Below are 11,438 nucleotides of genomic sequence, written 5' to 3' on the forward strand. Positions count from 1 at the left end.
CTGCTCGAGGCCATGCTACTCCCCAGTGACACTGCGGTCTCGACACCTTTGGCCTGCATTACATCTGACAGAAAGATAGGCACAGCTACCTGGTGATAAATGTCATGGCCCATAATTATTGAGAAAAACTATTTCATGGGGATGGAAAATGTTGTGCTGACCTCTCCTTTTAATTTCTGTATCTCTGGTAAAAGGCTGCAATTCACAGCCAGTGTGAACCTAATTCAGCTACAGTGCTCCTTCAGCAAAGTGAAGGGCATTGCATCAAGGAATGGTTTTGGCCCCTTGTGTGCAATCAGAACTTGATAAAGGTGCTGCTGAAATGACCCACTGCACTGCATAACAACTGCTGGAGGCCAGGGAGAAGCCCCTCTTTCGTTTGTGGAGATGGCAGGGCACAGCCATAAGGCCTGATGTTAGTGCCTCTCTCGGATCTTCCCTCAAGTTCATTTTCTAAATGGCTATCCAGCATATGACTCTCCCAGCCCTGTGTCTCTTCTGGTGATTAGTTTGCTGCCAACTCAGTCTACATGGATCATCCCCGAGTGCATAATGGGAAAGATATTAATTATAGTCAGGGAAAATTGAGTTTCATGACTCCCAGAGGACCGTGCTACAGCCTCCATGAAACAACTTCTTTCCACCTTTTTATGTCAAGTACAACAGACTCCATATAAATGGTGCAAGACATTTTTATGAGTTACATCATGAATAGAAAAGAGCAGGAATTGTATCGAACTGCCTGTGTGCATTAACCTTGTTTCTGAAGAGCTAAAATTATGTTTGGAAGCGAAGTTAAAGATACTGCACTAAGAGTCTGTCACTTGGTCTTCCTTCTCCTCTTTTGCTCTTTTAGCAGAGGTCATAGCCCTGCCTGCTTGAACACTGGAGAGGGTTCTAGATGGTGAATAAAATTTGCAAACCCTAAAGCTATGCACTTAAGTTCTTACCCAAAGGAACATTTTACAGAGACACCACACAGAGAGAGCCAGACTCAGTGTACATTAAGTACACTAAAAACTAATTTCAGGAGGCAACTTGCACTGGAGAACAAGCCTTAGTACCAACAGATAATAATTTCTTATTGCTCTTATCATGACAGCATCCTTCAGAAAGACCATTGCTCTCCCAGAGTGAATTATCCTAAATTCATTAAGGACTAAATCAGAGATTGCTGTTAAATTTTCCTAGATTTTGCTGCATACTGACAATCATTAAAACACAGCTTTCTTGATCACTCACTTCTTATTACTTGAAGTTCCTCTGTTGAGGACTATACTTTCCCAAGCAGCGTGATCTGGAAGTGACAGCACAGAACTGGGAGAAAAATAAAAAACCCTTAAGTTTGAATCCTTACCCTGCCACTGCAAAAAAGGAAAAAGGGAAAAAAACCTCCTTCAGTCTCTCACTTCTGAAGAATGGGAATTAATTGCACATATATACACACAATTTCAAATAGGCTCAAGTAGCATAAGTATAAGAATTAATTGCACATGCCTGTTTTCTCTGAAGTAGAGACACATTAAGGATGTAAAGACATTTCCAGACCCATGGGAACAGTGTTCTTGTACCAGCAGCACTCTACTGGAATACAAAAGAACCAGTAGGGTTTGCTTTTTAAAATGTGTTTAGCAAGGCTGAGGAGCCTAGGGCTGCTGCTGTGGCTGCTGAGTCCCTGCCAGTCCCAGGCCAGGAGCACAGGGAATGTGAGGAGCCTGGGCCATGTGTCCCCAAACCTGATGGACACAGAGAAGACACACTTGCATACAAGAACAGGGATGTGTGAGTAGGAGCTCTGACACTGGGGGGCAGACAGGGGAAGGGCAGCAAGGGCAGGAGAGGACACAGAAGTAGCTGGTGCCAGGAGCAGAACTCAGTTTGAGCATCCTCTCCTGCCCTTCTCCTTCCCTCCTACTTTTTAGTCATTCCTTTCCAACTTTCTCCAAAGCACTGAGAAAAGAAGAATGAAGAACACACCTTGATCAAAAGGAAGCCCTGGGTACTGCTTCTCACAGTGCTCCTGTTTTACCCTGGAGAAAGAGGAGGCAAGGCTCCACAGCACAGCCAGGGGTTCAGCCAGGTCCCTTCTGTGCTTGCCCAGAGCCCTGGTGTCCCCTGGGAGCCCAGTGCTGTACAGGAGCATGGAGCAGACACAGGGCATTACTCCTCCCGGAATCACCTGATCCTGCCAGGAACAGCTCCCAGCTCAGCTGGGTGGGCTGAGCCATCACACACCTCTCTCAGGTGAAAGCCAAGGGGAGGAGAGACAAACCCAGCCCAGGCAGAGAAAGCAGTTGCCCAGGGGAGCAGGAAAAGGAGCTTCTCCTGCCCCTCCCACGGGTGAGTTGCCACCAACAGCCCAGCAAGAGCCCAGGCTGGGCTGCTGGTCCTGTCTCAGCAGCAGAACCTAGGTTGGGCGTCCTGGGGCAAGCAAAAGGGCTAGAAAGGGAAATTGCCATTTCTGTCATCTAAGAGATAGAGGAAAAACCCTGAAGTTTCCCTGTCTCGCTCTTCCTGCAAAGAGAAGCTGCAGGTTATGTGTGTAGGGACCTCAGGCTAGTTCAGAGTGCCTTGTGTGCTCATCAGAAAGGTCCGACACCAATCTACAATAGAAACTTCCAGTTCTGGAACAGTCAAGGGCTTAAAACACACAAAAAAATCTAGTCTTAAATTTTGTGGAGGCAATTTAAAATAATATAAGCTTCCCAGATTCTTAAAAATGCTGGATTCCAGTTTTAGTAAGATCTTATTCTTGATTAAATCCTGCTTCATTGAAAATGGTGAGTGATTTCTCATCAGCATGAGTAATCTGCTATAGTACCTGTTTAGGCTGTCAAACTATTGTCAAATGGAAACACTGATGTCCCCTTTCTGTTCATTTGATCATGAATTTCATTTTGGATTTCTCTGCTTTCTCTACAAAGGCTTTTGAGCTCAAGATCACAGAGACAATGTGGCAATAAAAACATTCAAGCTGCAATACAGAGAGCTGGGAATTTATTGTATCAAGATTTATTTTTAAAATATAGGTTTCTCCTGATAAACTAATATTGTCATCTGTTCTGGTAGCAGAGCATACTGCAAACAGCAATCTTCCCCTAGAGAAAAAATGTCAGATTGTGATTTATGAACAGGGAGCCACTAAAGAGTATGATTTCACCCTAAATTAGTAATTTATCAAGTAAAGAACAACAAGCAAATAGCTGAATATTGGTGTCTTAAAGGGTCAATAGACTTTTCACTAACTTTTGCTTCAAGCACAAATAACCAGAGACTCCTCCAAGGAAAAGCTGTTCTAGTGGATGCCCTAGAAAATGAAAACATTTAGTTCTAAGTGTTGGGGAAAACATTCCCAATGTGACCTTTGAGTGTCCACATGGGTTCAGAGGACCCCCACACAAGGGGACTGCACAAAGCTGCTAAATGTAGCAAGTGCTTTGAAATGTGGTAGTATAAATCAAAAGGACTTAGTGGGGAGAAGAGGAGCAAGGAAAAGAAAACAAAGCCATCTAAAAGGGTGAGTGTTTGTTTGAAACCTTAATTAACTGTCTGAAGTGAAGCAGTTGATTTCCATGTACAATGGATTATGAATTATTGGAAATCACTATTACACAAGTCAACAGAACAATTGCTTTGTAAAATCCCCATACAGGCCAGGGAAATGACTTTCTAGACATCCATCTGGGAGGAGGTTCCCCCTACCTCTGATCAATTTTGGCAGGAAACATGCACCATCAGTGCCTAAAGGCATGGCCATGGATGCAAAGTTATTCAGCCAGGACTTCAAGCAAACCAAGGAAGATCAAACTGTAATTCCCCAGTCACTCCCTCAGAAATCTTTTCTCCAGGCTCCCCAGGCTTCACTCCCAAGAATTTCAATGATTTGTAATGTTGTTGGCTTAGGAGCTGCAGTGCACTCAAATTCACACTGCTCTCAATCTTACACATGAATTATAAGTGCTTTTTTTTCCAAATACCATACTGCAGATGTAGATGTCTGGATCTGGGTCCATAATTTCCACAAAATTAGGCAATTAAAATTTTACTTGAGGCAGTTTAAGTGCATCTGTAAAACTTCTACTAGATGTGTCAATAGAACAATTTATGGTTCTGTGCCTTTAGATCTGGACTATTAGAAGATTTCATGGTGCATCAATCCACAACTGCCATGAAAAATGGCTGTTTATTTTACTGGTTAGATGCCATCAATCTGTTTCTTTATATGGCACAGCTGGATTTAATAATGAATGAAGAACTTAGTTTCTTAACTACTGCAAAAAATTCTTGTCCATTCAAGAACAGTTTCAAATTTCTATTGATGTAATTCCACCATCTCCTGTCAATTTGTATAGGTCTGCATCTTTTTCTGAGATTGCTTAAATAACTATAATTAAGCCAACAATCAGAGCAAGCAAGAGAAGATTCTCCAAGCCTCCAATTCTCATTGTGTAGCAGAAGGGTGCTGGATATAATACTTTTCTGATAAAGTTTTGTGATTTATTCTTCAATCCTCTGTAATGATGCTAGAACCTCCTTGGGTGATGGTATGGTCTCTGCTCTTTCAAATGGCAGAGAACAAATGCAGTGGTAACCAGAGACATGCAGAAGAGCTGCAAGAAGGAGACTGCTGTATCACAGGAAATTTAGTGAGAGACACCCAAAGCCAACCATCTAAACCAGTGTCACTGGTAAAGGTTCAGTTCTGATCCTGAAAAGTACTTCGAAGGAAGCCCTTTCCCATCTCAGCTGTAGCTTGCTTGAACACTCACAACATCTGCAAATGTATTTTGGCTTTGTGAGAAATAAGAGTTGCCTTACTCAGTAGTGTCAGTTCATGTCAGGGGGTCTCAGTGCTTTTGGTTTTAACAATTACAGTAGATGTGCTTTGAAAAAATGAAGAACAATTACTTAATCTGCCTGAAGAATGTGTGTATTTATTCTGAAAGGTGGCAAAGAGGACAGGGTGGCAGCTGCCCTTTATGTCTGATCATCAGCTCTCCCCTGGTTCCTCACAGCAGAAGCATTTCCCAGGCTGGAGGAGCAAGTCTCTGCGTGCCGGTGGCACCCTCTACTTTAACCTTTGGCACAAGAACTGAGTCTAGAACGACCTGATTTCACATTCAGGGAAAGCAGACTGGGACAATCCATAGCAAGAGAGGCCAAGATTCAGCTCTGACACAACCTGATTACAAATTTATCCTGGCCAGCAGACAGGGAGCCTAGAGAACCACGTACAAAAGCTTGCTCTGGCATTCCTGCACCAATTGCCTGAAACAAGGACATTGTGCATCACAAAAGCTGCAATGAGACATTAAACACGGGCCCAGAAAAACCAGAGCATTAATGATAAGTGCACATGCAGGAGCACAAAAGGAGGGAGGCAGCTATTTCATTTTGCTGTCCTTAGAGGGGAGAGCAGGGAGGCCACATCCTGAGTGTTTACAGGGGCTGAAGCCTTGGAAAGAGCCAGAAGGTTTGCATCAGCTCTGAGGAATGGCCTGGTCCCCTTGGGTGATCTGCTAAGGCAGAAGGATCAGTGCCCTTGCCAAAAAGCTGATTAATGTGAGATGGTCTGTGTCAGCCACAAACTTGGGCAGCCCTCAGCTCAGGGCTGACACTTTTCAATCAAAGCATGTCTGCAGCTGAACTTAATAACCAGCCAGCCTATTGAGTGGGGGGCCTTGAGCAGCCCCAGGTGACCCAGGACTGTTCAAAGGGCCCTGCCTTGCTGCAGGGCTGCAGAGTGCCCTGCCTGTCAGACGCAGTCGTTGGATGCGGCTGACGCGGATGTCACGATTCCTGCTGCCCTCCGTGAGCACTGCTGTGATGCTGGAAAATGGAGAGGGCCACCTGGGATCACTGGATGCACAAGCCATCCCCAGGCTGTCCTGTGCAATCTCTTCTGCATTTTCCCAGCAATGACATTTCATCGCTTTTGAATGAAATAAGTTCTTTTGCAGTGAAATTGTTTTTTTTTTCCTGTCAGCCAGAGGTCAGACTGTCTGCTTTATAGCAAAGCAGACCAAAATTGCTGCCTTCTTTTTACTCAGTTTTAATTTCTTTCAATAACATTGCAGTTGTTTAATTTGAGTACATAAATGTATTTATTTGATTATGAAAGCATAGCTTTTTTGGGGATGGTTGCAGTCCCCTGAATTCCTATGAGAAACACTTAAGTCAACAGTTTTAAACCACTTCATACCACACTGCTCTGTGCCACCAAAATGTTATTTTTGACACATAATGTGCATTTCAAAAGCAAAGGTTATTTCCCAGAGAGCATACACATGGAGCATACACCCCTTGGACTCACCTGGAGTCAAACACTTCAACATATATTGAGGCTGCCAAGAGTATTTCATAGCAGTTTCACATTTGAAATGGGTTTATCTGACAGAAGTCATGGGAATTGATTTACTCTGCCAAGAGAAACAGCTTCAGCTTCTTTACCCCTTTAACAATGCCCCTGGAGAGCCCTGATAGACAGTGGAAATTGCCAGTGTAAGGAACAGCCCAGAGCTAACTAGCAGAGGCCAGATTATCACACTGAAATTGTGCAGCAACTTCCACATGGACTTTTCTGTCCCATCCCATTCATCCTCCTGTGATAAGAGATCATCATAAAACCTCAACATCCAAAAATCTTTGCTGAGGGCTTCTTCAAGATTGATTTAAGTAGCAAGAAGCATCTGAAGTGACAAGTCTCAAAAGAGACCTCTCAGGTTCTTGTTTGAAGCCCATGCTAGTTGAGGTAAGATCAACAGAAACCTCTGCTCATATTAGAACTGCTTTGTTAATAGTTTTCACTTAGCCACAAAAGCATTTACAAAAAAGGGCATTTGCTGGCAGAAAAAAAAGCAAAGATGGATAGGCCTTACTAGATATAAAATACAGGACTACTCAAAATCTAGTAACAGTTCCCAAGTTGAAGGAAGAGTCAAGGACAAAACTGGAGTACAAGAGAAGAGAAATGAAGGCAGACTGAGATAATTTCTTGACATAAAAAAGGTATAAAATGCAGGTTTGTTTGTTTGGTTTTTTCAAAAAGCCAAAATAAAATCCTAGTTAACAGCTTCCCATGAACAATGACCTACAGAACAAATCAGCACAGAAATCTGCATTCAGCAGTTTGTTGCCAAAGTCCTACTCTTTACTCCCTGGAGCACACAGCCCTCCCCGAGCCATTTGCAGTAATGAATGGGTCACATTTGCTGTGAAAAGAGACCCAGGAATAGGGCAAGCTTCTCACCAGAGAGCTCTCTTGTAAAGCCCCTGCGTACACAAAACAGCTTGAATGCCTGGGGAATGTTATGCTGCTTCTGCTGGCTGAGACACAGCACTGTGGAAAGCCTAATCTGTATGTCAATCAGTTATAAAACTAATATTTACCCTGGCTACATTATAATTTCACAGAAATAAGGAGATCTTATTTAAGTCAAAAAGGCAACCCTGTTCTCACACCACTCTTTTCTTATAGTAGTCTGTTCCTGAATCCATCTTCTTGTATTACAGGAGTTTTTCCCTCAATATTTTATCTGACAATTAATTGACAAAGTGTATTATAAAAGAGACACAAAATCAAATCAGGTGACAGTAAAAGCCAGACAAGGGGGGAAAAAAAAACCCCACAAACCTAAGGAAAAGCTAAATGGCACGGAGAGGTACAATTATAACATCAGTAATAATCTAGTGCTACTGAGGTTTCACTGCTGCTCCTGCACAGACACACAGGTCCAACACCTGGGATTTCCCTGGCATTTCCCAACCAGTTTCTATTTTATGGAAGGCAGTTTGACACACCAAAACCAAAAGGAGTCTTTAACAACTCCCTGAGACTTTCACCAGTTCAGAATTGGAGCACTAGGGACAAAACTTCAGAGCCACTGCAAAACGATCTGCAGGCTGTCCCTGCAGCTACACAGGAGCTGTCCCCTCTCCCTGCAGGGCTCAGTGCAAGGCAAGGAGCTGCAGGGCTCCTCCAGCACACTCTCTGCTGGAAATGCATCTTCATTAACCCACTGGAGAACCAAGCACAGCCTGCAGGAGAAACAGGAGTGAGTGTCTTCTGTGTGGCTGAAAAATGAGCACAGTCCTCCCCGCGAACGTGGGGGGTCAGCTGCACTGAATTCAGTGGAGTGGATCACTAAGAAACACCTCTGTTTGTCCTGGGGAACAAAAGAGTGCATTTGACCCAACTGCAAACAAGTTTTCAACGAGTTGTAAAAGTCTCAATGTGGTTTGCAAACCCAGCTTAGGTTGAGTTTAAGGTATAAGGGTGAAGAGGAACTCAATGGCTGCTGGAACGCAGGAAGCCTTTGAGAATTAATCCTTGCCCTGATGTCACAGGAGCTCTGCTTGCTTTTGTCCCGGGCTAAATGTGGCCAACTGGACCATGGCTAAACCTGGGATTAGGATGTGCACAGGGCATCAGAAGCAGAGGGCTACCGAGTGTGATTTTTGCACACTCCCTAAAGAGTTCATCAACTGAGTGAGAGAGGGCATCAGTGGAATCTAAGTGCAGGCATTTGAGGCAAATACAGGTCACTAATTTTTTTTTAAATCTAGTACCATATCTATCAAGGAGTTTTAGAGAGAGGTATGCAAGGCAAATCTTCAGTTCTTTCATATTCCTCAAATGTTTTAATATTCAGAATGAGTATAGACTTTATGGCCTATTTTTACTTTTCAGGAAATTCTGACTCATCCTTCTAAATTAAAAAAAAAAGAAAGAAGCATTTGGGAGTAATATTCCTTGCATAATCATTACAGATACATACATATAAAATCAACTCCATAAATTAATAAATATAAAAAGAAAATATGTATTTATATAGAGGTAGTCATCTTTCCCCAAGTTATGAAGGGCTTTGAGACTTGCATTAAAAAAGATCTGTGCAGCATAATTTTGGAATACCCTGACATTCTGGGTTGTGAAATCATGTCTGTAACTGATTAGGATTAGTGAATTTTGACAAAGGAAAGGGATTACTGCAGCCCACAATTTCCTGCAGTTCCTATAAGTGGACACAGAAAGCACAGCAAAATGAGTAACAGCCCTCCTGCCCTAACCACAGGGTGACAAAGACGACACTGACCCACATGTTCTCAGAAAATCCTGCCTGAACAGCCAAAGCTGCAAGTCTGGAATGTCAACAACATGTGTAGGGCTCCAGAACAGCAGAGCTCAGAGAGGTTACCAGAAGAAAAACCCCCACAGGTTTCCTGTGGTCTTTGTGCTGCTCAGAGAAAGCAGCAGCTTCTCAAACACCCCTTGGCACCAACACCAACAGCACAGAACGGGAACACACTCAGGATCTGTGGCACCACAGTGGATCTGCAGGTGTTGCACTCCATGTCCTGGGCACACCAAGCCATGCACAGATAGGTGCTCCTGAATAAAAAGGCACAAAACAAACTAATCAGGAAAATTTCAGTATGTGAAGGAATCTGATGCTTCACCTCCTTTTTCCAGTTGGGTTTACAAACACAAATTATGTTTCTATGACTTTTCCCTCTCTGAAAGGAAGTGGAGTGGCTAGGGATTGACTTTCATCCTCCTACCACGCTGCACGTAGCAAACAAGAGGGAGAATATTAAGCTCCTTTCTCTCAATAATGATCTTCTGATCTAAAAAAGTCTTTTACCTCTTACAACTAAAAACTATGTGAAATGAGGGGAATTAGAACAAAAGCAGCTCCACTTCAGCATGCAAATATCCTTATGAGTTGGGAGCTCAGAAACACCACTGTGAATACAAATATATTTCATTTGAAACACAAGAGACTTTTTATCAATACAGAATAGAGGAATAAATCCCCAACTTGGGTCATGAAAGTGCACTTTGCACTTATCCTTATTCTTAGTGGAATGCCCATTCTTGCAGTTTTTTAGGGAACGACTCCAAAGAAGCTCTGGTACAAGGAGAACTTCACACACTTCTAAATGCAGAGTGCTTCTCAGATAAGTATTTTTATTGCTTTTTTTTTTTTAAGTTACAGAAAATATTCTCTCCAGAGGCAGAAAAGAAGACAAATGGTTTACATTATTCAAAGAAAGAAACCCAACTCATCCTGCCCACTATAAGATCTTTAAATATACCTGCCTTACCAGCAGAGTCCATCTCGGAGGATGGATCAAATTTCTGGCATCAATAACTCTGCAGAGGTAATGCATTATCTCCTCCTTCAACTGTTTGCCAATAGGAAAAACAATCTGTGGGGAAGCAGCATGAAAATACCAGAAACTCAAATGCTGAATACTCCAAATAACAACCCTCATTAATGTTGTCAGTAGAAGGTTCTTAAGCAAGCAATCACTCTTTCCGTCCCAGCTCTTAACAGACTTAGACATCTTCTTCCTTTTGGCTCTGTGTTGCCTATTGCATTCTTACATTTCATTTAGAAGTTTGTTAAGAAAAGCCAGATAAGAGTATGCCAATAATCTGCTCCTGAGGCCAGCAGATATCTGTGTTCTGCACTTAGAGCTTCTGAAACTCATCATGCTTAAACACAGGCAGATGAAAATGACACATTGGCTTTACATGCCATGCTACTATTCAATATTTTATAATTCTCTATTAAGAAATTGTGAGGATTTCACTTGTAATACACACCCCTGCTAAAAGTAAGGGTGCCTATTACAGTTCTCAAAGGCAATACTTCTCAGTTAAACAGCTCTTATTAAAATTGTGTTAAGTCACCTTTTTATTGGGAATTTTGGCATTTGTTTTTATGTCAGATTTGAGTAACAAGTTAAAATGTCACAATCTGCAGCAAAATCAGATTCCAGAAATACTTTATTTAAGGAGAATCAAAATGCTTTGTGTCCAGAAGGATTTTTCAATCTTCATTGAATAATAGTTGAAACAAAATATTTGACACATAAGGTTCCAATGATTTCCCACAGCATTCTGATAAAACCTTATGCATTTTTGGGAAATGCTCCCATTTTGCCAAATCAGTAATATCAGATAGAAAAATGCATTAACCAGCACTAGTCAGTCACCTCTGAATTCAATTTCATTCGTTCAAATGCTGCACATGATTTTTTTTTTTGCCAGTTTTTATTGACTGAACTTTGTTCATTGGATTTCAAAAGTGTTTTCCCAATAGTTTCTTTAGAAAATACAAGAAGAAAGGTTCTCGGCTGGTGGAGGCTGGCAAAGCTCCAGCCAAGTCAGTGGGCCTCAGCTGAGGCACTGGCCCTTTGTGAGTGCTCACAGAGGCTTTTTATGTGCTGCAGAGATGCTGGCTTATGCAGAGCAGCCAGGAAACCTCACTGTGTCTCCAGCTTGCAAAGAGTATAGATATTTTAGCAGTCACCAGTCATTTAAGGCTAATGGTTCAGTGACAGTTTTGGGTAAAGGAGCAGACTCAGTGGGATTCAGCTTTACCTGCCCAGAGCCAGGGGAGACATGTTCAGGCAGATAAACACAGATC

At 42.4% G+C, this 11,438-nt stretch overlaps 1 long non-coding RNA gene across 1 annotated transcript; it reads right to left on the reverse strand.

The window, feature by feature from the left end:
• Positions 1 to 2,980: 2,980 nt before the first annotated feature.
• Positions 2,981 to 7,548, reverse strand: LOC137481112 (uncharacterized). Its single transcript, XR_011003332.1, has 2 exons — positions 6,314 to 7,548; positions 2,981 to 3,098 (listed from the first exon to the last, which is right to left on the reverse strand). It is a non-coding gene; the product is annotated as an uncharacterized lncRNA (long non-coding RNA).
• Positions 7,549 to 11,438: the final 3,890 nt, after the last annotated feature.

Source organism: Anomalospiza imberbis, chromosome 12 (genome assembly GCF_031753505.1).
Source record: "Anomalospiza imberbis isolate Cuckoo-Finch-1a 21T00152 chromosome 12, ASM3175350v1, whole genome shotgun sequence".
NCBI lineage: Eukaryota > Metazoa > Chordata > Aves > Passeriformes > Viduidae > Anomalospiza > Anomalospiza imberbis.